A 25,133-nucleotide genomic window follows, 5' to 3' on the forward strand; every position below is an offset into this window, starting at 1 on the left:
ATGAATACTGTTAAAATGGCCATAAAACCCAAAGCAACTTATGGATTCAATGCAATCCCTATCAAAATGTCAAAGACATTTTTCACAGAAATAGAAAAAACTATCCTAAAATTTATATGCAACCACAAAAGATGCTGAATAGCCAAGCTATCCTAAGCAAAAAGACCAAAACTGGAGGAATCACGTTACCTGACTTCAAATTAAATCACAAAGCTACATAACCAAAACAACATAGTACTGGCATTAAAACAAACATATAGACTAACAAAACAGAATAGAGAACCCAGAAACAAATCCACATTCATAGGGCAAACCCACTTTTGACAAAGGTGCTAAGAACAGACACCAGGGAAAAGACAGTCTCTTCAATAAATAGTGCTGGGAAACCCATAGGGAGAAGAATGAAACTAGACCTCTATCTCTCTCCATATACTCCAAATTCAAATCAAAATGGATTAGAGACCTAAGTCTAAGACTTCAAACTCTGAAATGTCTACAAAAAAATTGATCTGGGCAAAAATTTCTCAAGAAATATCGCACATACGCAGGCAACCAAAGCAAAGATGGACAAATGGGATCACATCTAGTTAAAAAGTTTCTGTCCAGCAAATGAAACAAACAAAAAACATGAAGAGACAACCCACAGCATAGGAGAAAATATTGCAAACTATCCATCTGACAAGGGATTAATAATCAGAATATATATGAAGCTCAAACAATTCTATAGGAAAAAAATGTAATAATTCAATTTTAAAATAAGCCAAATATTTGAATAGATATTTCTCAAAAGAAGGCATACAAATGGCAATAGGCATATGAAAATGCATATGATGGATCCTTTCACTATTGATTGTCAGAGAAATGCAAATCAAAACTACAATGAGGTATCATCTCACTCCAGTTAAAACGGCTTATATCCAAAACACAAGCAATAACAAATGCTGGTGAGAATATGGAGGAAAAAGAACTCTGTACACTACTGATGAGAATGTAAATGTAAAATGTAAAAACCATTGTGGAGAACAGTTTCGAAGTTCCTCAAAAAATTAAAAATAGATCTGCCATATGTTCAGCAATCGTACCGCTAGGTATGTACGCAAAAGAGAGGAAATCAGTATATTATAGAGATATCTTCATTCCTGTGTTTTTGCAGCACTATTCACAATAGTCGAGAGTTGGAAGCAACCTAACACTCCATGGACAAATGAATGGATAAAGAAAATGTGGTATATATACACTAAGGAGTACTATGAAGCCGAAAAAAGAATGAGATCCTCTCATTTGCAACAACATGGAACGTACTAGAAGTCATTATGTTAAGTGAAATAAGCCAGTCACAGAAAGACAAGCATCACATATACTCACTTACTTGGGGGATCTAAAAATCAAAACAATTGACCCTCTGGACTTCATTTGTTTTGATGAAAAAAGTATCTTCTATTCTTGGAGACAGTGAAGGGAAGGATGGTTATCAGAGGCTGTGAAGATTAGTGGAGTGGGGTGGGGATGGGATCAAAGAGGAGAGGTGAAAAAATTAATGAGTGACAAAAAATAATTAGAATGAATAAGACCTACAATTTGATAGCACAACATGGGGACTAAGGTCAATAATACTTTAATAATACATTTAAAAATAACCAAAAGAGTATAATTGGATTGTTTATAACACAAAGGATAATTTTTGAGGAGATGAATACCCCATTCTCCATGATATGATTTTATGCATTGCATATTTGTATTGAAACAACTCATGTACACCTAAAATACATACCAACTACTGTGTACCCACAAAAATAAAAAATAAAGTGAAAAATGAAAAAAAATGTAGTTCTGCAACACTTACCTTGTATATATATATATATACACACACATATATATATGCACATACATGTATATATAGGTTTTTAATGCACACTTCATAGTATCCCAGTGTTGATCTCTAACTTTTCATATAACCACTAAAATCATTAAAGTCAGGAGTTCCTGTCCCCACAAAAAAATTGTTCGTATTATGATGTGAGATGTTGATGTGATAATATGGAGCAAATGTAAATATCAGGACATAATAATTATTAAATATATTTTGAATATCTGGGTAATCTTCCCCTGTAACAGATCATTCTCATTAGCTACTGGATAAATTTAAATAAACCTAATTATTCTGATTTGATCATTATACATTGTATGCTTGTATTTAAATATCATATGTACCCCATAAATATAAACAACTATTACATATCTATAAAAATTAAAAGAAATTTTAAAATTAAAAAATATTTTTTTAATTAAAAATTCAATAAACCTTCAGTACTGCAAAAAGGTATAAGGGATAAAAAATGCTATAACCCCAGAATAAAACCCAAGACTTCCGAAGGCAGAAACACAATGAATTCAGTGGGAAATTGTCATTCAGTGTGTTGTAGGTGAGATTCTCCCAAAACAGACTTGAATAAGATGGAGACCTGAACACGGGAACTTATTGGGGTGTGCTCTCTGGAACGCCTCCAGTTAAAAAAAAAAGAGAGAGAGAGAGAAGAGAATACAGCAAATGGAGAAATTAAATTATCGATGCAACTGAAGCAGAAGCCTCAGCTAATTCCATGGGCACTCTGATGCTGGAATCATCCTGCATAGAGACGTAATGAATTGAGAGAAGAGGCTGGGAACCTTGTATCTCAGCAGGGACCAATCATTGTATGTGAGCTGTCCCCAGGGAGAGGATGTGATCTTGACTGAGGCTGTACAAAGGGACTCAGCTATGAGTCTTTGGCTACCTATATCCTAGCCTTTGATGATCTGGGCAGTAGCTAGCATTAACCACACCTGATGGGAAAGGGAGAGAGAGAGGGGGAGAGAGAGAGAGAGAGAGAGAGAGACAGACAGAGAGGGAGTATAGCACCTACGTGTTTCACCATCTTAGCTTCCCTCTTTGAAATACAGCTTTTTTTTTTCTGTATGCCTGCTTCTGCAACAAGCACACAATCAAAACGTTCTCAAGGGATTAAAATTCAAACAGCCTTTGTACAATAATGGTGTTTTTACTCTCACAGCTTTATCCCATAGGGACATTTACAACCTTCCTTAGTAAAATTCTAACTATAACTGAAGCAGCAGAGGAACATGTTTTCTGCAGATTGGTGTAATCCTTTTTCATCAGACACTATTAAGATTTGCCAAACTCAATCTTGCATTGTAAACCTTGTTTGACTTTCATCTAGAAATATCAAACATTTTAGAAGCATCCTCCATAAAGAACCAAAATAATGTCCTGTGACAAGCTAACGGGCCCATATAAAATCAAGGTTTTATACAGGGTGAAAAATAAATAATCTAAATTCCACTCATTAAAATTTGTATGCAGAATGACTATACTGAAATTATACAAAAACATTTCCCACTTACTATTGTTTAAAAATCCCCAGGAAATAATTTATTTGATTTGTAAAATTTTAATCAGAATGTCCTAATTTTTCATAACTTGATACTAGCTATCACTGAGTTTAGTTGGTTTTAGGTGTAATGTATGCCTCTAAAATCCATTTTGAATAACTTATCAGAACTAAGTAACATTTGTGTCATCCATCACAATATGATTTTCACTACAAAATTATTTTTATAGATTATCATGAGGTTTGCATATTCTCTTTTCACAGAACTTCTGGTGCCTGAAACACTGAATTTTCTCTAAAGGTCATGTTCTAAAGACAAAGTATATCAATATTTTGATTAATGCAAAACCTCATTAATTCATCGTTAGCAAATTACACAGGTGTCTTACATTGGCTTCCATGGGCAAGAAACTGTCAGAGTAAAATAAACTTCATGAAGGCAATTTATTGGGGGATGCTCTCAGCTTTAGTGCCTAAGCAGAAATGAGAGAAATAGCACTGGCCAGAGGCAAAAGTTAATCCTCCATGTAGTTCTAGCAAATATCTCAATATATTCTTAAGAGAGCTCTGGAGCTGGGATAACCTTTCAGAATTGTCCAGAATTGAGACAAGGAATTTGGTTTGTCTTTATAAACTATGCATAAAAAATATAAATGGAGCATGGGAGAGGATGTAATCTTGGGTACAGCATCACACTGGGTTTTTAGACAACCCTAGGGAGAAACTGATTTGAGAGCAGTCAGCCTGCAAAACTGCAGGAAGCTGGAGGAATAAGTGCCTCAGATGGAAAGAGAGGTGATCTAGGCAGGCTGACCATCCTAGTCATCACTACATCTTTTGAGATTTCCTTCTCTTCACACCAATTTCTGTTTTGAGAGTATGTATCGAGCTTATTGTGGTAGTCACAGCTTGTCTCACTTCTGCTAGGATTTAAGCTGCATGTGAGTATGGAGCATGTGGGTGTTTTTTTTGTTTTGTTTTGTTTTTTGCCACTGCACCCCTAACACCTAGAATATTTTCTGCACATAGTAGCTTGCTAAACTTATATTTAATAAATGTATAAAAAACAAGGAAACATGAAATTTTAAAAATAATGAACTAGGAGATTCTGTTATTGGACCACTGTGATATAGTAACACAATATTTCAAGGTGACTTTATGAGTCACTCTACTTTATGGCCTTCTGGGATCTATAAGGCTCACTATTACGGGATCATATCAATTATAAGCAGATTCATTTGCTTATTTTCAAAGCTGGAAAAACATCTCACACTGACAACATATTAAGGTAAAATTTTCAAAAATATGTTAAGTCACTAACTTCAGAGGAGACACTGGAATAAACAAAATAAATCCTCTGTTTCTAAGAGTGAGATGAATCAAGAAAAGAATTAAGGTTTAACCAAACAATATAACAAAGGCAAATTGTGCAGATTCTTGGGTATGCAGGCTTCTCTACTCAATAATGTTAATCTGATGAATAAAACCAAATGCAAATAAGCAGTTAAGATTTAAGATCCAACATCATGTTATTATATCTAGCCAGCATTTTGCATGTGGTATGGTGAAAAGGAGTGTGAGAAAGGTTTGTGCTTGCTTACTCTGTTTCAAGTCTTCTTCCCTTTCATCAGTTTAACCAATACTAGCTTCACTCATCCCACCTCTACCCACTTCTATTTTAAGGTCTTTATGTTTGCTATTCTTTTTGGCAGAAATCCATGTATTACTATTGTTGCCTCCTTCCTGTCACTCAAGTTTCAGCTTAAATGTAATTACAACTAGGAAGGCGTTTGAGTTATTCAATGTCAAGTATCCACCAAAAATGCTCCACAGCATCAATTCACTGCATATCCCTTTGAGCTATTTTATGTGATCTTTGGATATATTATGTCTCCACTGTTAAGATTTAAGCTCCACGCAAGCAAGAAAAGTGTCACCAGTACTGGGACTGACTAACTCTGATGCAGTCAAAAATCACAATAAATATTTTTAAAATGATACTCATAGTGATACAATACAAGGGTGTTATGTGTCATGTGATGAGTAATTTTTATACCTATATTTATATCTTCTAAATATATGTGCTCAATCCTCAAAATAACCTTATAAATTATGTGCTATTGTCCCCATGTATCAGATTAAATAAACTAAGTCTTCATAAATTTATATACCTTGCTGTTCTACCTGGTGACAGTACACCCTAAGCAGAACTGGAATATAATGCATTGAGTATTCCTGTTCTAGGATGTAGTGGATTTTTGAAAACTATTTTGTGTTACCAAAGATTATCTTTGTTTCAGCAACAAAGGAGGTTGAAAACCCCATAATGGTAAGGATAAATTTTTTGTAATATTTATTTAGCATAGATGCAATTTTTTTATCATCATGCCAGTTTTATCAGCCATAGTGCCTTATTTAAATTTTTCTTTTCCGTAGAAGGTACCTGATGACCTCTCTTAGCATTTAGTTCTCTAGCTTATGTCCTAGTTACAGCTTCTTTACAACCATTTCATAATTAAGTAATTATAGTAAAAATATTGATCTATATTTTAGGATTTCTTAGTTTATGTAATGAATATTTATATTATTCTTATGTACCAGATACTGTACTGGAAAACATTAAGGAGAATAAGCTTATATTCTGGTGGAAGAATAATACTCTTGTTTGTTCTTACTCCTATACCAGTGATACAGACTATATTTGATCAATTTTATTTAAGCATTTATTATTTTGACCTATATTCATTGATAGCCTAATAAGTGTAAAAAATATGGGAAGAATTAAGATATAAATATAAAGACACAATAACTGCAATTGAGACGCTCATAGAAAATGGGAATGAAAAAATATATAATACAGTATAAGAAAAGTCACAAAAGTGTTCATACTCTTGATAATAAAGTTAATAACCAAAAGCTGCTGTCTTCCTCAAGCCTACTTGAGGAAAAAATAATTAAAGACAAAAAAGCATGGGTCTAAGGAATCAACATCAAAACTGTGCTAACCTCTGTCATTATTGAATGGTGAGTGACAATAAAAGTGGAGGTCTTAAATTAGGTGAAGATTTAGTATAGTTGCAGGGCTCTGTGGAGAGAGTATAGGTTGGGTGAAAGCTTTTAAATTCTGTTCTTCCCTGAACTCTACATTGCCTTTGGGTAACTACAATCACTGTGGACTAGGAGTTGGCAGCAGCTGCTTAGTGAAAAGTCGAAGCTCTCCAGCAGTGATAAACTGATAGGAGGCCAGTCTTAGGTACTCATTCCTCTAACCTATTTTTGGTTTTTTTTTTTGAGATGGAGTCTTACTCTGTCACCCAGGCTGGAGTGCAGTGGTGCGATGTTTTCTCACTGCAACCTCTGCCTCTTGGGGTTCAAGTGATTCTCCTGCCTCAGCCTCCCAAGTAGCTGGGATTACAGGCTTGCGCCACCACTCCTGGCTAATTTTTGTATTTTCAGGAAAGACAGGGTTTCACAATGTTGGCCAGGCTGGTCTCAAACTCCTGACCTCAAGTAATCTGCCTGCCTTGGCCTCCCAAAGTGCTGGGATCACAGGCATGAACCACGGCGCCCCACCTGAAGATATAATTTCTAACCTGATAAATTTCTTGTTACTATCTGAAGCCTTCTACCTTGACCCTTATCCATTCTCCTGTACTTACAAATACAAGGTATTCCAACTAGGGCCAGGGGTTTTGTTCCTCCACAACAGCCCTTACCAGATAAAATAGTTTACATGCTAAAGCAGGAGCTCACAGGCTAGAGTTTCAGCACATTAAAAGAAAGATAACTATCCTTTGATTAGCATCTTTTCAGTCCTCCTCTGCCTCACCCACCAGTGCCTGGTAACTACCATTCTGCTGTTTGCTTCTGTCCATTTGACTATTTTAGATTCCACGTATATCATGCAACATTTGTCTTTTTGTGATTGGCTTATTTCAATTTAATTAGCGTAATGTCCTCCAGGTTCCCCTGTGTTATCACAAATAGCAGGATTCTCTCTCTTTTTTAATCCTAAATAGTACTACCATGTTGATATATACCACATTGTCTGCACCTACTTACCTGTTGATAGACACAGGTTGATTCCATATCTCTGCTATTGTAAATAATGCTGCAATGAACTTAAGTGTGCAAGTATCTCTTAAGCTTACTAATTTTATTTCCTTTGGATATAGACCTAGAAATGAAGTTACTGGATTATATGGTAGTTTTTATTATATATGTTTTATATTTTTATATTAATTAAAACTTAATTAAGTTTTTTAAGGAACCCCCATACTCCAACTCATGAAGCAAGTTTACTAGAACCACCAGACAAACATATTTAATATAATAAATACTCTGAAAATAAGAAAGGATATTTTTTAACCAAATAGGAGGAAGAAGTCATAAAAATATCCAAGGAAAATATGAATGTGTATATTATGATTTTTATAAAAGGACAAAAAGATGTGATACTATGGAAGAAAAACTAGTGAGTAGGGTTATCAATGTGCCAAGAAGGTAAGAATGAATAACTTTACATGAAGTTAATTGCATACATTACTGAAACAGAAGCATTCCTCCTAAAGATTTATGGACAGAATTGATCTCCCCTTTTGTGGACTTTTAACATACTGCATTTCTGGTATATTTCTTTAATGCGAAAAACTGGGAGCAGAAATCAGTACAGAAAATATGATGCATGCTTGACTGTCCTTCAGAGGACCTGTAAGAATAAGAAAATGATAAAAATTATGTATTTAAAATGATTAAATACTAATGCTGCAAACTTTACAAATGATGAAATGGTGAAATAAATTGCTGGTACTTTAATCCAGACACATTTAGATTAACAGGATGTCTATAAGACAGTTTGACAAATGCCTTGTTCTTACATAGTACAGCACAGTCCAGATTTAAGAGCCCTCGCCTCTGGTTCCTGTTTATTAAGTGGCTGATATCTGTACATGTATGATAACCATGGTGTGAAGTTTATAAAATCTTTTATTCAGACACATAAAAAAGTGGTTCTGAGTTTTAAAATTCCATGAGATTGTCACAATAAATGCAACAGCTATGCTCTAGATGTTAATGATAATTTTACAATGAAAAATATTTTTTCCTCTAACTAAACGATAGGTCAGTACCAAAGGAAATTATTATTTACATAACTAGGATAATTAAAACATTAAATCAGCTTTCCATTAAGTTGTATTTATTTTTTCTATGTCAGATATTACCAAATTTAGACAGATTTTAAGTAACATTTCATATCAATATTTTACCAGTTAATATAGGATGAAAGCATTTAGATAAAATAAAAAAATATGAATACTATTTTGTCGACTTAAAAATATACATCATAAAATTACTCTAAGGTTAATAAACACCTTTAGTTTTTGTGCATTGTGGAAATATATTTCAAATAAATAAAATAATCTCAATTTATCTGGGGTTAGCTGTAATAAAGTAAGGCAAGAAACCTCTTTTGGTTTAGATTTCTAGTGTTTATTCCTATTCCACAACCATTTCATACCAGTCAATAAAAAAGATGAAATCTTACTATATTTCATTTCCTGTATCTGTAAAGCAGAGACCCTGGTACATTGCAAATAACAACTTCATTCATTACTTTATTTGATTGTAATTATGTATTAATATCTTTGATTGATACATAATTACAAGTATAATAAAAGTTTTTACCAAGTATAATAAAACATTGTTTTTAAACAGAGTTCTTTATTTATTACCTGGCTGAAAAGTATAATACTTCTATTTTATTTTTATTATTATTATTATTATTTTTTTAATTTTTTATTGGATTTTAGGTTTTGGGGTACATGAGCAGAGCATGCAAGACAGTTGCGTAGGAACACACATAGCAGTGTGCTTTTCTTTTTTTTTTTTTTTTTTTTAATTTTTTATTGGATTATAGGTTTTGGGGTACATGAGCAGAGCATGCAAGACAGTTGCGTAGGTACACACATGGCAGTGTGCTTTGCTTTTCTTCTCCCCTTCACCCACATTTGGCATTTCTCCCCAGGCTATCCCTCCCAACCTCCCCCTCCCACTGGCCCTCCCCTTTTCCCCCCAATAGACCCCAGTGTTTAGTACTCCCCTTTCTGTGTCCATGTGTTCTCATTTTTCATCACCCGCCTATGAGTGAGAATATGCGGTGTTTCATTTTCTGTTCTTGTGTCAGTTTGCTGAGGATGACGTTCTCCAGATTCGTCCATGTCCCTACAAACGACACATACTTCTATTTTAAAAGAAAAACAGTAAAAAATAATCCTCCTGGAATGGCTGAAGGTAATATCAAGTTACTTCTGAAGTTCTTGCTTTCCCTAAACAGACAATACAGGCCCCCTCTATTCCCACTTTCTACACCCCAACAATCAGAAATACTAATGTTCTCACTGTGTTTCCTGATAGCACCATTATCTTGGAACAAAAATTATAAAAAAACTCATCTGAGATTTTCAGAAGCTCCCTCAAAAGTTACCTAAATAGCATATCAGAACTAGTAATCTCCTAGGGTTTGAGTATTTTCTGTCACCTGGATAAATGAGCAGGTAAAGGATCACCCTGGTGATCCTGGACTTTTGTATTAATGATTATCATTGACACTGATTAAAATAATTAATTTTATAATTATCAATAATTGTTCATTGATCAATAATTCTAATTTTGAAAAATTATCTTTAAGATTTCTAAATAATATAAGAAAACGGAAACAATTACTACAAAGAAAAAGAGAGACGCAACCAATATTCCAAATGTTCTGGTGCTAAAGGTATGGTTTTAATTGGCATTAATTCTTTTTGTCACTGTTTTATTTTCCACCTTTCTCCAATACTTTAACTTCTGTGTAACAAATTGGGTAGAACCGAAACAATGATCAGACACATGGCCTCTGCACATAGTTTTATATTTTAAGTGTACTTGTTCCTTGGGAAAGGAAATGGACCCTGAAAGCGATAAACAGTAACGCTCCTTGGACCTTGTCAGAATGCATATATTCTGCTCTTTCAAACCACAGGGCTGGGGATCCTTCCATCTCACTTAACTTCAATATTCTGCTCTCTAATGTTTCTGTTCCCACCCTTACATCTCTTCCTTTCTGATTTCTGATCCCCTATCTCCCTCAGGCACTAGTTCTGCATGCTGGCCATTCATTCTGGAAAGACAGACCAGGGTAGCTTACCATAGGCCTTCGAATATTGAATGATGGCTTCAGTCTACAAAGCCATTTGCCTCAGTACCACATTTCAGGGGTTAATTATGGCACCTTCAGATCTATTCAAATGTCAGTTTCTTAAGGGAACTACTCTGACTATCCTATTTAAACTACAAACTCTCCACTCATCTCTACTCCTCAACCCCTCATCGTGCTCCATGTTTTCTTCCATAGCCCCTACTACCTTCTAGCTTTCTAGAAATTTATTTTTGTAGTAAATATGGTTATTATCTACTGGATATTCCCAGATTGTCTATTAGATGTTTCTAGCTTTCTAGCTGATGTATCCCAAATGCCAAGAAGATGGTGTGGCACATAACGAAAGCTCAAAAATATTTGTTGAATGAATGAATTAAATGACAGACTGAAAACTAGTTAGACTTGAAACTACACCATGAACACATCTCAAAATAAGTCACAAAATACTAGAAGAATGTTTAGACTGCTTTAATTGCAGGTACCAGTTGTTCCACTTCTCACTGGATGACTGAAGCATTTGACTTTATAAGGTTACCTGATTACTAAGAAGATAAAAGCATCTGACTTTTAGTCTGGCTATTTCTCACCTCTAACTCCATAAATGGCATTACACAAAATCATGTGTTCATTGCCTAAAATAACACAGCCTAGCCTATTAAAATTTTCTCTCTGGATTGTTCTTAAACATATTCGTTTTTTTAGGTTTTAGTGCTAGGCACCTTAAAGTTTTTGTTTTTTCCCTCATATTTTACATTCTGTAAGATCAAAGACCATTCCTTCCTCAGATCTCATGGTAACTGAGAGATCAAGGTCTCTTGTCTGCACCCTAAATACAGTTCTTGGCTGTATAGTAAAATTTTACTCTCTGCAGTTGCTTGTATTAATTAAGGTTTTTAAAACATAAACAATAGAAACTGACTTTGATTAGGTTGAGTAAAAGTGACAGAATGATAAACTGGACTCCAATCACACATCTGGCAGTATGTGCACAGGACAACAGTAATACAGCAAAGGCCCCTTAGACCTACGGTCGGGAGTGCTGGATCACCTTGCAAACATGTTAGAAGCAACTTGTTCTTCTGCTCCTAAGTTTGTCTTCTATACTAGGCTATAAAAAAGGAGATGGGGGTGGCCATGGAAAAAATTCCTTTGGAGTAAGCTGCCAGAGTGATGTATAATTTTCTCACCATGGGGGATATGTCCCATTCTTCAGAATGCATGAGATGGGGTTCAAAGGGATGATTCAGAGATCTCAACAGAAGTCTTCTGAAGGCTAATGGACTCCCATGTGGGAGTCAGAGTCCTAAGCTGTGGCCTCAATGCAAATCAAAGAATTCTATATTGGGATATGCTGCACTTTCACAGAAGCAAGAAAAAAGTGCAGGCTTTCCTGGGGACCCAGGAAGGTTTCAGGACCCAGTAAGGGTCTGAAGAAGGGTGCCAAACTCAGATTAACCCAACAGGGATTATTTCAAAGAGACGGACCAAAAAGGGCAAAGGCTAAACCCATAGTAACCTGTATTTCTAGAGCTAGAAAGAGTCTTAAACATTTTGACCCGCTATAGAATTAAATGTTGCACAATCTACTTTAATTTTAATAATTCCAAATTCATTTATAAATAGAAGATGAGAAAATGTTCCTTGTAAGATATCACTAAATAGAAGAAAATAAACCCTGAATATATCCTATTTACAGGCCAAGATTTATGGACATTAGTTATACACTCATTTTTTTTCTTGTGACAATTTGCTGTTTGAAAACCTGCAGCATGTTCTTAGGGCTTGATACTACATGGCCTTTTGCACAGCATCCCCAAAGATAATTTATACCAGGTACAATAAAAGAAGGAAACAAATGGTGCACACTTGCTACTTTCTAATACTTCTATTAAATAAATGAGAGAGCCCACATGTCAGTGTCCAAAAAAATAAAATTACACTTAAATATCATCATATTACAATCAATTAGGTTATAAATGGTAACGTCAAATTACCTCATCTCTTTGAGAGTAGTGATAATATTGTATCAACAGAACTTGACCATGAAATAAAAGTATTCATCCTCTTTGCCTGACATGTGAACATTTGGAACAAAATGAAACAAATCTCACAGTTGAGAATTGAGAAACAACAATATTATCTTCAGTAGAAAGTTAAAGGGAAAGTTTATTTAAAGAAATAGACACGTTGCTGACTATTCTGAATTGTTAATCAGAATTTAAAATTCCAGATTTATTAATTACAGAAAAAGAAATGTATGATTGTCATTCCCATTTGTGATACTTTCTAGTACAAACATGGTATTTTATGGCTTTTCATTCCCAAATACCTTGGCATGTGTCTGCCTCCCATGAGTAAGGATATTATCCTTATATTTGTAGACAACTGAGCTCCTACATGCTAAACAACAGAATTGGACAAATGTACATATCTAATGACAGGTTATAGAAGAAGGTCTTTAATGCTACTTTTAAACCAGTAAGCATCCCTCAAGAGCACATGTGCTTGCAGGCAGCTTCAGAGGAAGAGCATAAATCAGAATAGAGATAAACAGGATCAATTTCTCCTAAATTCACCAGTCAGGTTAAGTCATGGACCAAGCCCTTGGAAAAAATGTGTGAGAAGTGGAGAGCTGTCAGAGGGTTATACGGTGCACTCTTGGAACTACACAGATAAATACATCTATAGCATAAAATAAACCTTGCATCCCAAAATGTATCCAGCATTAGCAATGTGCTGGTGTTTTGCTTCACTGAGTAGGCTAGACATATGAACATATATTTTACCAAAAAATAAATATAACTGGTCTTTAAACCCAGGTAAGCTACTCAGTCTACTCTCACTCATAATAAAACAAATGTAAATCAAAACTATACTGACATACAATTTCTCACCAATACCTTGGTGAAATTTTAAAATTTGGAAAACATATTTTGTGGATATACCAGTGGAAACATAAGCACTCATCCATCACTAGCAGGAGTACAGAACTTGGAGGAAAATTTGAGAATATATAACAAAATTACACGGACATGTGCACTTTCATCCAGCAATCTCACTTCTAGGAATATACCCTGAAGGCACATTGGCAAAAGCACCATCACCAATCAAAAAAGCTACACACAGCAACAAAGAAACTCCAGAAATATGCACTTACAATTTATAAATCTGTTGCTATCAGCATTGTTTGTACTAGGTTATATCCAAATATTCTTACAACTCAGCTGAAAAAGGAATGACACATATGTCTACATACTATTATGAAGTGATTCTCAAAATATATTGCTAAGTAAAAGAGGGAGGTGAAGAAAACCTTGTGTAATATAGTATGCTATTATTTTCAAAAATATACAATAAGATAAAAGCAAAGTAAATGCTTATAGGTGAAAAAGAAGAAAAGTGGAAGAATGAGAATAACTACCATACAACTCTGAATATACTTGTTTTTAGATTTAACTATGGAAAGGAATATTTAAAACAGAGTAATTTTCTATGTATCAGTGGTGGGATATATTCTAAGGACAAAAATAACTGAAAATAAAAAAGCTCACTTTGCTCATAGTAATCTTGTTAGTGATATGGTTGTTAATGCCAGTTTGAGAGTATTGTGTGTAAAGTAAAATAATGCAAATGACTAATTATGTTGAGAAATGGGAATGTATATGTGGAAGTTCAAAGGCACAGACAGATGTAAGATTAATAGATTAAGTAAATATCCCATAGGACTAAATTTGAATGGGAAACATTGGGAATTAGTAGTACAAAACTTAAGATATATTTCTATCTCTTATTATAAACTGAATAGGCAAAAAAAAAAAATAATAACCCACACGGTAGTGAGTACCTAGTATAAGTACTATTTTTCCCATCAAAATTATCAAGTCTTTGGAAATATTTCAGTCTTGAATAAGAAATGTACAACATGAACTTGGAACACCATTTCATACCAGAAAACAAGAATGATAGATTAATTGAACTACTTGAAACAAAACTCTCCCTATTCTCGCCTGGTTTTTATGATACTAATAACCACCCCTCACTGTCCATTTTCAAATTGTTAAATGACTCTGAGTTAACAACATTCATCAGCCTGCTGTGATGAATTACAGCTAATGGGGTTGGGAAGAATTCCTGATAAGAGCCTCTAATCTGGCCAGTTCTGTGTCACTTGTTTGAGGGAAACATGTTAACAATTGAATGATGCTCTCAGGGCAACGTCACTTCTCCACCATCCTCTGGGGAGAGATTTGGTAATAAGGAAAATAGTGAGCATGTGTATATTACTTACTATATAACAAACAGTTTTGAATACTTTTGTAGCATAAGAAATATATCATGGCTACAAGATTAACAATATCTATACGGCCTACGCAAGCAGCTGGCAGACATAGTGTCGGCCTAGTATAATGCCCAGTATGATGCATTCTGGCCTGGGGTTGTCTAACCCTGGCCCAAGATTTGCAGGAGACAAAACTTTCTCAGCACAGATGTAACTCTCATAAACCTTAATAGAACTCACTCTTATAAGAGTACCTTGAATTCCCTATAAGAAGGAAACACCTAGTAACTGACCTGGAGTAAACACAGGTATAAGAAATGGGGAAGAATTCCTTGAACTCTACAATGGTCTCTGGAAGAAGACCCTCTCAATCAGGCAGTCATATGACCCCTAACTGTATCTGGCCCATGACACTGGCTTGCTCCTACTTTCTGTCTTGCAAGAGTGCTGTCAAAATAAACTGCTTCATCATCTGACAGTGTTTAATACTCTGTATTAGTCTGTTCTCACCTGCTAATAAAGAGATACCCAGGACTGGGTAATTTACAAAGAAAAAGAGGTTTGGTGGATTCATAGTTCCATGGCTAGGGAGGCCTCACAATCATGGTGGAGGGCAAGGAGAAGCAAAGTCATGTCTTACATGGCAGAAGGCAAGAGAGTGTGTGCAGAAGAACTCCACTTTATAAAACCATCAGATCTTGTGAGACTTATTCACTATCATGAAAACGGCACAGGAAAGGCCCACCCCCATGATTCAGTTACCTCCCACCAGGTCCCTCTCATGACATGTGGGAATTATGGGACTACAATTCAAGATGAGATTTGGGTGGAGACACAGCCAAATCATATCATGCATCTTTGATGTGAATCAGACCAAAGGGGAAAAGGAGCCTCTGGGAAAGCTGGATAACTAGGATCACGTGAACAACACCCCCACCAATTTTTTAATGTACCTATTAATACTTATACCAACCCTGGAATGTACGTACTATATTTAGAGTTATTTTACAAATAAAGGCATCAAGATTCATACAGGTTAAGTAGTTTGCTCAGCAAGGTCATGTAGCTAGTAAGTGGTACACCTAAACTCTAAGTCCTGATAGTGTGAATTTAGAGCCTATGCTCTCAATTACCATGCTATATCAGCCAGCACAGCTCAGTCATGCCATAAGAGGAGCCACTAACACTGCACCTGGCATATGAAACATCCATCCCTTGGGAAAGACTGTTCGGAACTGTAAAAATGTTTTAACTTGAGTCATGTACAAAAGGACACAGTTATTGCTGACACTATATATTTTTTTGGCAATACTCTCCTCCCTCACACATACATGAACACAAAAGCCTCTTTTCCTTTCTAAGAACTTTAAATATATATTATTTAATTGAGGTCAGGGAAAATTTTAAATTTTAACTTTAAATCACTTGAGCCAGTATAGAGAACTCATGACAGCATAAAGATGAAACAACTCACCAGCTATCAGCAAGCAAGAAAATTAGCAGAGCTGGAATATGAATCCATGACTCTCAGATACCAAAGCCCTTACATGTGTTTAAATACTGCTACATAGATCTCTAAGTGTGAACTAGTTACACAGTCTCTCTTAAATTTCAATATGCATACTTCATAAGATTGTTACACAAATGGAAATGGATGTAATAACCCCTACCTAAATGATTCAAATATATAGAAACATAAAGTACAGTAGCATCACTATCCTGTTTGTCTTTCCCTTTATCATCATTTTAATGATCAATTATCCATTCACATTTTATAGTTTAGCTTATAATGATAATATAATGATAGTTAGGATAATGGAGTTTTAAAAGAGGGGAAAAAGAGAAGGCAGAGGGAAGGAAAAGACAACATTTTGTTTTTCATTACTTTCACAAGAATCAAAATTTTTTAAAAAAATAAGGCATCAGTATAGGCTATAAATGAGGAATTCAATGTCAAATGTAAAATAATTACGTCCCTGTGCCTCCCATAATTAATTTTGTGATTTAATTATTTTAATAAAAATAAGAATTTGCATATTGTTGCCTTTTCTGGTGATTCTGTTAATTGTTCCATCCTTTACTGTGAAAAGGGTCACAAACAAGAATTAATATACTCTGAGAAAATTCTCTCTGCTATTATAATGATATGTCATAAGATAGTATTAAAGACTTTTTTTCAGTCTACTTCTGCAGAAGAAATATCTCTTACTTAAGAATAGTCTGCATTGGTTGTTAAATGGTTTCTGCCTCAAAAATTACTCTGCAGCTTAAGCTGGCCACAATTTATAAAATCTCATAAATAAATATTTATGGGATGATCTCTGCTTACTTTTGGAAATAAAGTTTGAGTGGATGAGTAAATTGGATGAAAGATTTTTCAGCCCTTATCTATCCTTTGAGAGTAATTGGTTCAACTATTTCTAAAATGCATGTTTCATTTACATCCATTTTGGTAATTACCTTTTTACCTTCCATGATATAGAAAACCAGTTTAAGTAGATACAGTCTAGCACTTATGTGACAGAATCCTAATTGCACACAAGAGTATATTGAAGTTTCAGGTTTTCTGAGCTGCATTAATGCCACTTATCTTTAGAGTGCACTACTCTTTACAAGAACAAGCATCTTCCAGCAGTTACAAATGGATTATGTATAGTAATAGTTCTGTCTTTAAAATGGAAAATAGGGATGAAAACTGTTGGCATATCTAGAAGGCTCTCTGTCTTTAATGTATTTCAGTGATAATAAGACTGTTATTCTCACTTACCTAATATAAGAATCCATTAGAGTATAAATGTATATACTGTGATGCCGTGGGCTTCTTTAGGTAATTACTGTTTCTGAAGTTTTTTAGATAAATTACAAATTACATAACCATTCCATAATGTACACATGGGCAACAAGGGACATAGACAATGGGAATTTGCCTGATATCTTTAGCAGTGCATATAAAGTGTCATATAGCTGTCTGTCCATGTCAGAAACCAGGTTCTAAAAATTAATTATTAATTTATAACTATCACATTCATATGCCTATCAAAAATCACACAAAGATTTTCTTCAGCTAGGTGCTTTATAGTGAAAAAATCAATTGACAATCATTGAACTGTTTCATAGAATAAAGGCATAATTTGAAAAAGAGTTAACAGCATAATAATATATGAAACACTAGAAATAATCTCCAATGTGCTTCTTAACATTAATTTCTAAATTTCCACATTGGGCAATTGAGAAAACAATCAGATGAGACTGAGGAAAAGGTCCCTAGCACTGTTCCATTTATGTATTTTTCTCCAACTTATGTCTTGGTTTTCTTCTGCAAGAATTTATTACAAATTGTAGTGTTATTTTCTGTCTGTAATAGGCCAATGTTTAGAGCTTAGTGCCAGTCTACCTTAGTGTTGTAAGTTTCACTTTCTCTGTCTTTATACAACCAATAGAAAATAGGTTATTTTCTTTTAATTCACTGCATACTGTATGTTTACTTCCTATTTTGCTTCCCGCCCCCGCCCCCCCCATCTCTTTCCATGATACTATGAATGGTTGTGTGAACTTCTGGCTTTATTGGCAACTCCCAAGTTGAATCTGACTTCTAAAGTGTACCACATGATGCAGAAGTCAAGGACTAAAAAATATTCTTTATATGTAACATCTGCTAACTCCTACATCACCAAAATAGTGCCCATTCTCCATATTTAGGGTCTTTTCAGTTTATTCCATCACACGAATCATGTGTATGCTACAGACATGAGAAAGATACAGTAACCAATTGAATGCCTCTGTATTTAAAGGTCTCTTCCTGTGCCTTAATCGGGGTAAATGTCAAATAAAATGGTAAATACCCATCTATGAATAACATAGCCTAGTTCTTGCTCATTTACTTGGACATAGAACAAAACTGGAACATGTTGAAGAAATCCTCAGTGTCTAATAACGGATTTTGAAGTCTCAAGTTAGCTCTGTAAAATCATCTATGGACCATTTAATTTCCAATTTAAGGAGTTGCAAAGCATTGTCCATAGTAACTGGCTTTAACTTGAAACTGAATGTGATCAGTGGAATAAGCCAAATTTGCCTTTAGCCTTGCTCAACTGCATTTTGGAAGCAGATTTGGGTGATGTGAGAAAGATGTACTCAAAAAAAATTAAAATGAATAAAAGCTTAAAAATACCTAAAGGGTCAAAATATGCAAATGATTATATTTTAATGAATTTAGTAAAGTGATAAGAGAATTCTAGAAGACATAAAATAGATATGATCATTATCATATCTATTTTGCAACTCTAATTAAAGTCTGAGGAAGAACTTGCACACGAGCAGTGAGTCAGAGCATCCACCTTTCCGGTGGTTCCATGGTGTAATGGTAAGCACCCTGGACTCTGAATCCAATGAAAATCTCAGTGTGGACCTTTACCTCAAGCCCAGATAAAAACTCTTGCTTTGGCAGCCCAAAAAGGCAAACTTTGCGGTGGAAAGGGAGTGCCTCTGACAATGTAAATTATGTACAACTATAATTTTTAAACATTTTAGTGTTTCTCATAGACTATACAAATCTTGAAAAGCAAGAGGCAAAAAAGAAATACTTTGTAATCCGTACTTTCAAGTAAATTAAACATAACGTTATTAAATAGTATCATTAGAGTAGTAAAGCATAATAAAATGAATCTGAAGGAGGCTGATAAGAACAAATTCTGCCATTTTTATTAGGCAATACCTTCAAATCAAGTTGAAAGAAAACTTGCTTTATGGCTTCAAAAATATTAAAAGCATATAATTTTTATCTTAGTAATTTTGTCATAATTCAACAAATATGGTTATTTATTATTTGCAATATTATTATAGCATATTTTACAAATAATATGACATTCTCATTGAAATCCATTGCAAGTAAAATAAGTATCTAGTTCACAAAATTAAGTTTAATTTTTATATAGATTTTATTATCATAATATTCTCAACTGCCTGACAATACATGAGAAATATTATTACTTCTCATTTGTTAAGGAGAAAGCCACTTCAAACAATAGCTTAGAGTAAGGTAACTTAATCTAAGTCTTGATAGAATTTCTAGCAAAGGAAACCAGTATGTTAACTGATAATACAGGGAGTATCCTGGGTTAGAAGCAACTGCAATACTATGGACTTTTGCTGAACAATTCGAGATGAAATGGAAATCATCTCATACATTATGACATTGAAATATACATGTACATATATGACTCTTCGTCTAACCTTTCCCTTAGGTAAACTAGGATAGATAAATAGTAGTTCTGCTAGACTGAGAAGTGGAGTAATGCAGGCAGTCCCTTTAACCAGACTGCCTGGTTTGAATCTATGTTCCACCACCTAACTGCTGTGTGTATCAGAAAAAAATCACTAAGCATTTCTGTGCCTCAGTTTCGTTACCTGTTAAATGGGAGTAACATAATTGACTACTTTGTTGACTTGTTGCTAAGAAAGAATATGTTAATATATTTAAAGCATGAATAAAAATGATTGCTACATAGTATGCAAAAAGAATTCATGCTACACAATAGTTCTCTCTGGCAGTGTTCATTTTAGGAAAATAAAAACAGTTTTTGGTATTGCAGGCATGAAAATATTTACTAGAGAAAACCAGGTATTTATAACCTTGTTAGAAAAGCTGGGAGTGTGAAAATAAAGGTGATGTCATAGAAAATTTTGCTTGAAAGGTCAAGAACCTGTTTCTGCCACCAGACTTTAGGGATGTAAAGAATCTACTGTCAGAGTTATAGCTGATCATCGGCTTTGCAGTTAGTGACTAAAAATCAAACTTACAGTCTGGTTAGCCATTACAAAGCCTTTTGTCAGCTAAAACCTACAATAGCATTATCCACTGCTGTTGCTAGAGAAATAATGGCCTGTGATTCATTTTTACGTTCCAAATTTTCTGGGAGTGCAAGGGACTGGCCGAAGGTAAACTGCATCCAGAACACTAAAGGCAAGTAAATCCAGAAAAGACAGTTTTTTTGTCTTCTAGCCCCCGTGATGTTCAGACAGGCTTACAAACAAGGAGACAAAAAGAATGTATACAGATTGTCAATAAAAAATCCAGCCCAGGTCCTTATCCTGTTCTTTGTCAACTAATTTGAGAACTCTCTGAGAAAAAGAAAGCTCCAAAGTGAAAGAAAAAATCTCTATAAAACTTTAAGCCAAAAAAGAAAAATCACTTAATGCTCCTTGAATTTAACCATATTTTATATCCGTGTCCCCATCTGAATTAATTATACATTCTAAAATCCATATATTTGGATCTCATAAGGGCAGATATTTTATCGGGAGTCACCTATGCCTTAAATTTCATACAGAAGACACATCAACACTTGTGAAATGAAAGATTCATAATCAATACATACAGAAGTTGCATTTGATTAGTAGAAATCTTCAAAAAAGCAGCTTGGGTCAATGGTGAAATTAATGGAAATGTTGAGAATTGCCTTACCCCTATTCCCTTCAAATAGCATGAAATGAGCTAAAAATAAAAGGTTGTCTAATCGTAGCTTAAAATTTACTGGATTTGAAAGAAACTGGATCACAGTGGAGATCCTGTTAGGATATTATGTTACATATCTCTTTCCAAAAGAATTACAATTAGGACCTGTCATTGAGGGTGAGTGGAGGGTCTGTCTTGTGTATTAGTCAGTGTTTTTCAGAGAGAGAGCGATCCAATAGGATACACATAGATAGAATAAACAGACATATGAGAGGAGATTTATTAAGGAATGACTCATGTGATTGTGGAGGTTGAGAAATCCCACAACTGGCCATCAGCAAGCTGAAGACCCAGGGAGGTCAGTAGCTTAGCTAAGTCTGAAAGCCTCAGAACCAAGAAAGCTAAAGGTTTAACTCTCAGTTTTATGCTGAAGGCCTGAGAATCTGAGAGACTGCTTGTGCAAATTCCAGAATTCAAACACTGAAGAAACTGGAGTTCTAATATTCAATAGCAGGGGAAGAAGAGTGTCCCAGCTCGAATAGAGAGCAAATTCACCTTTCCTCTGCCTTTTTGTTTTATCTGAGCTGTCTGCTGATTAGATGATGCCTACGTTGAGGACAGATCTTCTTTATTCAGTCCACTAATATAAATGCCAATGTCTTCAGGAAAAATCCTTACAAATCTACCCAGATACAATGCTTTACTCATTAACTGAGTATTTCTTGATCCAGTCAAGTTGACACCTAAAATTAGCCATCACAGTCTCTGTTCACATTTTTAACAGATCTCAAATTTATGCTTATGATTTCTAATTAACAGTCATTGTAGCATGTGTCTGTGTTTGTATGTGTGTAAAATACGTAAACCTATTATTAAAGAAATGTAAGAAAATGCCTTTTTAATACTAAATTGTCATTTTCTCCTTTTTTGTAGTATATAGAATTTTCTAAACATGTAAAGGATCCTAGCTCCCTTTTGACCTAAGAGTCTTGGTTAGTGTCATAAATGACCTCCTTTCTGGTGACTTTGCTCACAACTAGTTTGGCACTTAGCCTTGTTTTGCTGCCATTAAAATATATTATGTAATGATGAGGCTTCCTTACTCTATACATTTGCAGCCTGAAAATCCTTCAAGGTCTTTCAATAAGTCCATAAAGATATACCATCAGGTTGTTATAACCCAGTGAGTTGTTAGGAAAGCATTGCACTCTGAAATCTGATTGTGAGTCCTTTATTGCTGGCAACCGAGAGTCAGCTCATGCTCAAAATCTCTCGGCCCCAAGGAAGGGGCTTGATTTCTTTTCATACTTTGCTTAAGAATGGGAGGAGGAGCCTAGCTGAAGTGGAATTTTACAGAAGTAGAACAAGCAAGTTAGGGGAGGAGGCTGGTAACTAGGGGGCAGGCAGCTCCCATGATTGTTGATTAACTAAGGAGGGTATACACAAGTGGTTCCTATGATTGCTGGTTACCAAGGTTGGCGGGGGATGGAATTTTGGTACTTTCCATACAATCAAGGGGGTATTCACAATAGTAAGTAGGCTTGCCAAGCAGGATATGGTTACAACGGTTATATATTTCTATAGCTCTAAGTACAACATGACCCAGATATCCACTTAAAGGAGAAATGGTGGGAGGTGTAAGGCGGAGGTTATGATGGAATTCTCTCTGACTCTCAGCAAAATGGAGTCTGTCTGACTAACATAGGGTAGGTTAGCACAAGGTCATTCAAATTGGAGCTTCATTTTGAGATGATATTGACACTCAGCCCAAACTTGGTATGTGTAGAGGGATGTGGGCAGGAGTGCGGGAGGGCAGCGCTAAGGTATCTCCTGATTATTGTCAATACTAAATATTGATGTTGAATATTATAAAGCCTAGAAAGATAAATTAGCATTTGTTCAACATCTCCTTTTTGTAAGGACAATGGTTCTTAAATAAAATGTTAAATATCTTATGTGGAGGCATCAAATAGAAACGGAATAAAGCTGTGTTGTTCTGGGTGGAAGGCTGAACATGGACCCACCTTCCTTTTCTCTCCTTGCTGCCTCTTGCGTCTTTTTCAGCACAGCTGAGCTCCCCAGATAGCACAGTTTCAATATAATTATTGTTAAAATTTTACAAGTATTCTAATTTTAGTTTGAATTCCTAACACATACAAATATACAGTTAGAAATTTGCCAACACTCTTAATACCCATGAGACACTTGCGTTCAATCTTTGAATCTCAACACTGGAGACTTCAAAGAGTTCTTTGTTCAATGATTAACAAAGAAAAACAATAAATTTTGAGGGTGTTTTGTTTTGTTTTAAAAAAAAAGCGCTTATGGTAGAAGGAGCAAATCTTACCATTTAGTACATTTATTTCATAAAAACTTAATTAAAAATAAACCTCAGCTAGGCACAGTGGCTTACACCTGTAATCCCAGGACTTTGGGAGGCTAAGGCAGGTGGATCACGAGGTCAGGCATTCAAGAGCAGCCTGGCAACATAGTGAAACCCTGCCTCTACTAAATATACAAAAAGAGCTGGGTGTGGTGGCATGCGCCTGTAGTCCTAGCTACTAGGGAGGCTGAGGCAGGAGAATGGCTTGAACTCAGGAGGCAAGGTTGCAGTGAGCCAGGCTTGAGCCATTGCACTCCAGCCTGGGTGACAGAATGTGACTCCATCTCAAAAATAAAATAAAATAAAATAATGTGATTCACAATAGTAACATAATATACAAGGCCAAGAATTTTCTAAAACAGAAATACATCTATAACACATGAGAAGAAAATTACAAAAGTTTTTAAAAGGCATAAAAAATGTGAAGAAACACCAAATGTCTCAAAGAGAATATAAAATTATTTAAAGAAATAACTCTTGAAGAATTAATATTCAGTACATGGGAATGAAAATTAATACAGTATTTCTGAAAAGGAAGAAAAATATTACACTATCTAAAAACTACTAAAATAGCATAACAGGTTGAGTATTCCTTATTTGAAATGTTGGAGATGAAAAGTGTTTCAAAAAAAATTTTTTTTTCATTTGGAGTTATTCTTATATACACAATGAAATACTTTGGGATTCAATCCTAAACATGAGTTTCATTTATGTTTCATATACTCCTTATGCACATAGCCTGAAAGTAATTTTAGTTTTTGCTGAGGAACACTGAATAAACTGTGCCATGTACCTGTGTTTTGACTGTGACATGAGGTCAGCTCTGAAAATTTTCATTTATGGAATAATGTCAGTGCTCAAAATTTCATATGTTGGAACATTTTAGATTAGGGATTTTCAACCTAATCAGGGTTAACACTGTGAATATTAAACCATATTATAACCAGTAACAATGAAGAAAGTGCCAGACAAATAAAATAGAAGTGTCACAAAAATAAAATGTGACAACTGACAAAGGAGACCACACATGTCACTGTGATGATAAAGAGAGACATACACGGTGTTAGGAGAACCAGTTAAGGTGAAGAGAAATGAATGCAACTTACACTTTTCAAATAATTTCCATCAAGGTAAAATAATTAAATGTAAAAGTACACACTAAAATTAGAAGCTAATGTATTATTGATTTTTAAATGTTAAAGAATGAATGGTTTTCTAATATTAAAACTCAAAAAAAAATCTGAGCATTAAAAATCCCTGTAGTTAAAAAATAAGAGTCAGAAAATGGATGTTGCTTGCAATAACTATGAATTTAAGAATTTATTATTTCTATTGTAAAACAGTCATATAAATTATTTTAAAAGAAACAGAAACTAATATTTACTGTAAATAAAAATGATCAAACTCATTAACAAGCAAAAAAGTAAATA

At 34.6% G+C, this 25,133-nt stretch overlaps 2 long non-coding RNA genes across 4 annotated transcripts in view; one reads left to right on the forward strand and one right to left on the reverse strand.

The window, feature by feature from the left end:
• LOC118144269 (uncharacterized) overlaps positions 1 to 25,133 on the forward strand; it is a 123,921-nt gene that overhangs the window by 17,919 nt on the left and 80,869 nt on the right. The gene's annotated exons all lie outside the window — the stretch shown is intronic.
• LOC144577775 (uncharacterized) overlaps positions 8,570 to 25,133 on the reverse strand; it is a 62,896-nt gene continuing 46,332 nt past the window's right edge. The window contains exon 3 of the long non-coding RNA XR_013522348.1: positions 8,570 to 9,611. This is a non-coding gene — a long non-coding RNA (uncharacterized LOC144577775). The remainder of the gene's footprint in view (positions 9,612 to 25,133) is intronic.

The sequence above is a fragment of the Callithrix jacchus genome, chromosome 9, assembly GCF_049354715.1.
Source record: "Callithrix jacchus isolate 240 chromosome 9, calJac240_pri, whole genome shotgun sequence".
NCBI lineage: Eukaryota > Metazoa > Chordata > Mammalia > Primates > Cebidae > Callithrix > Callithrix jacchus.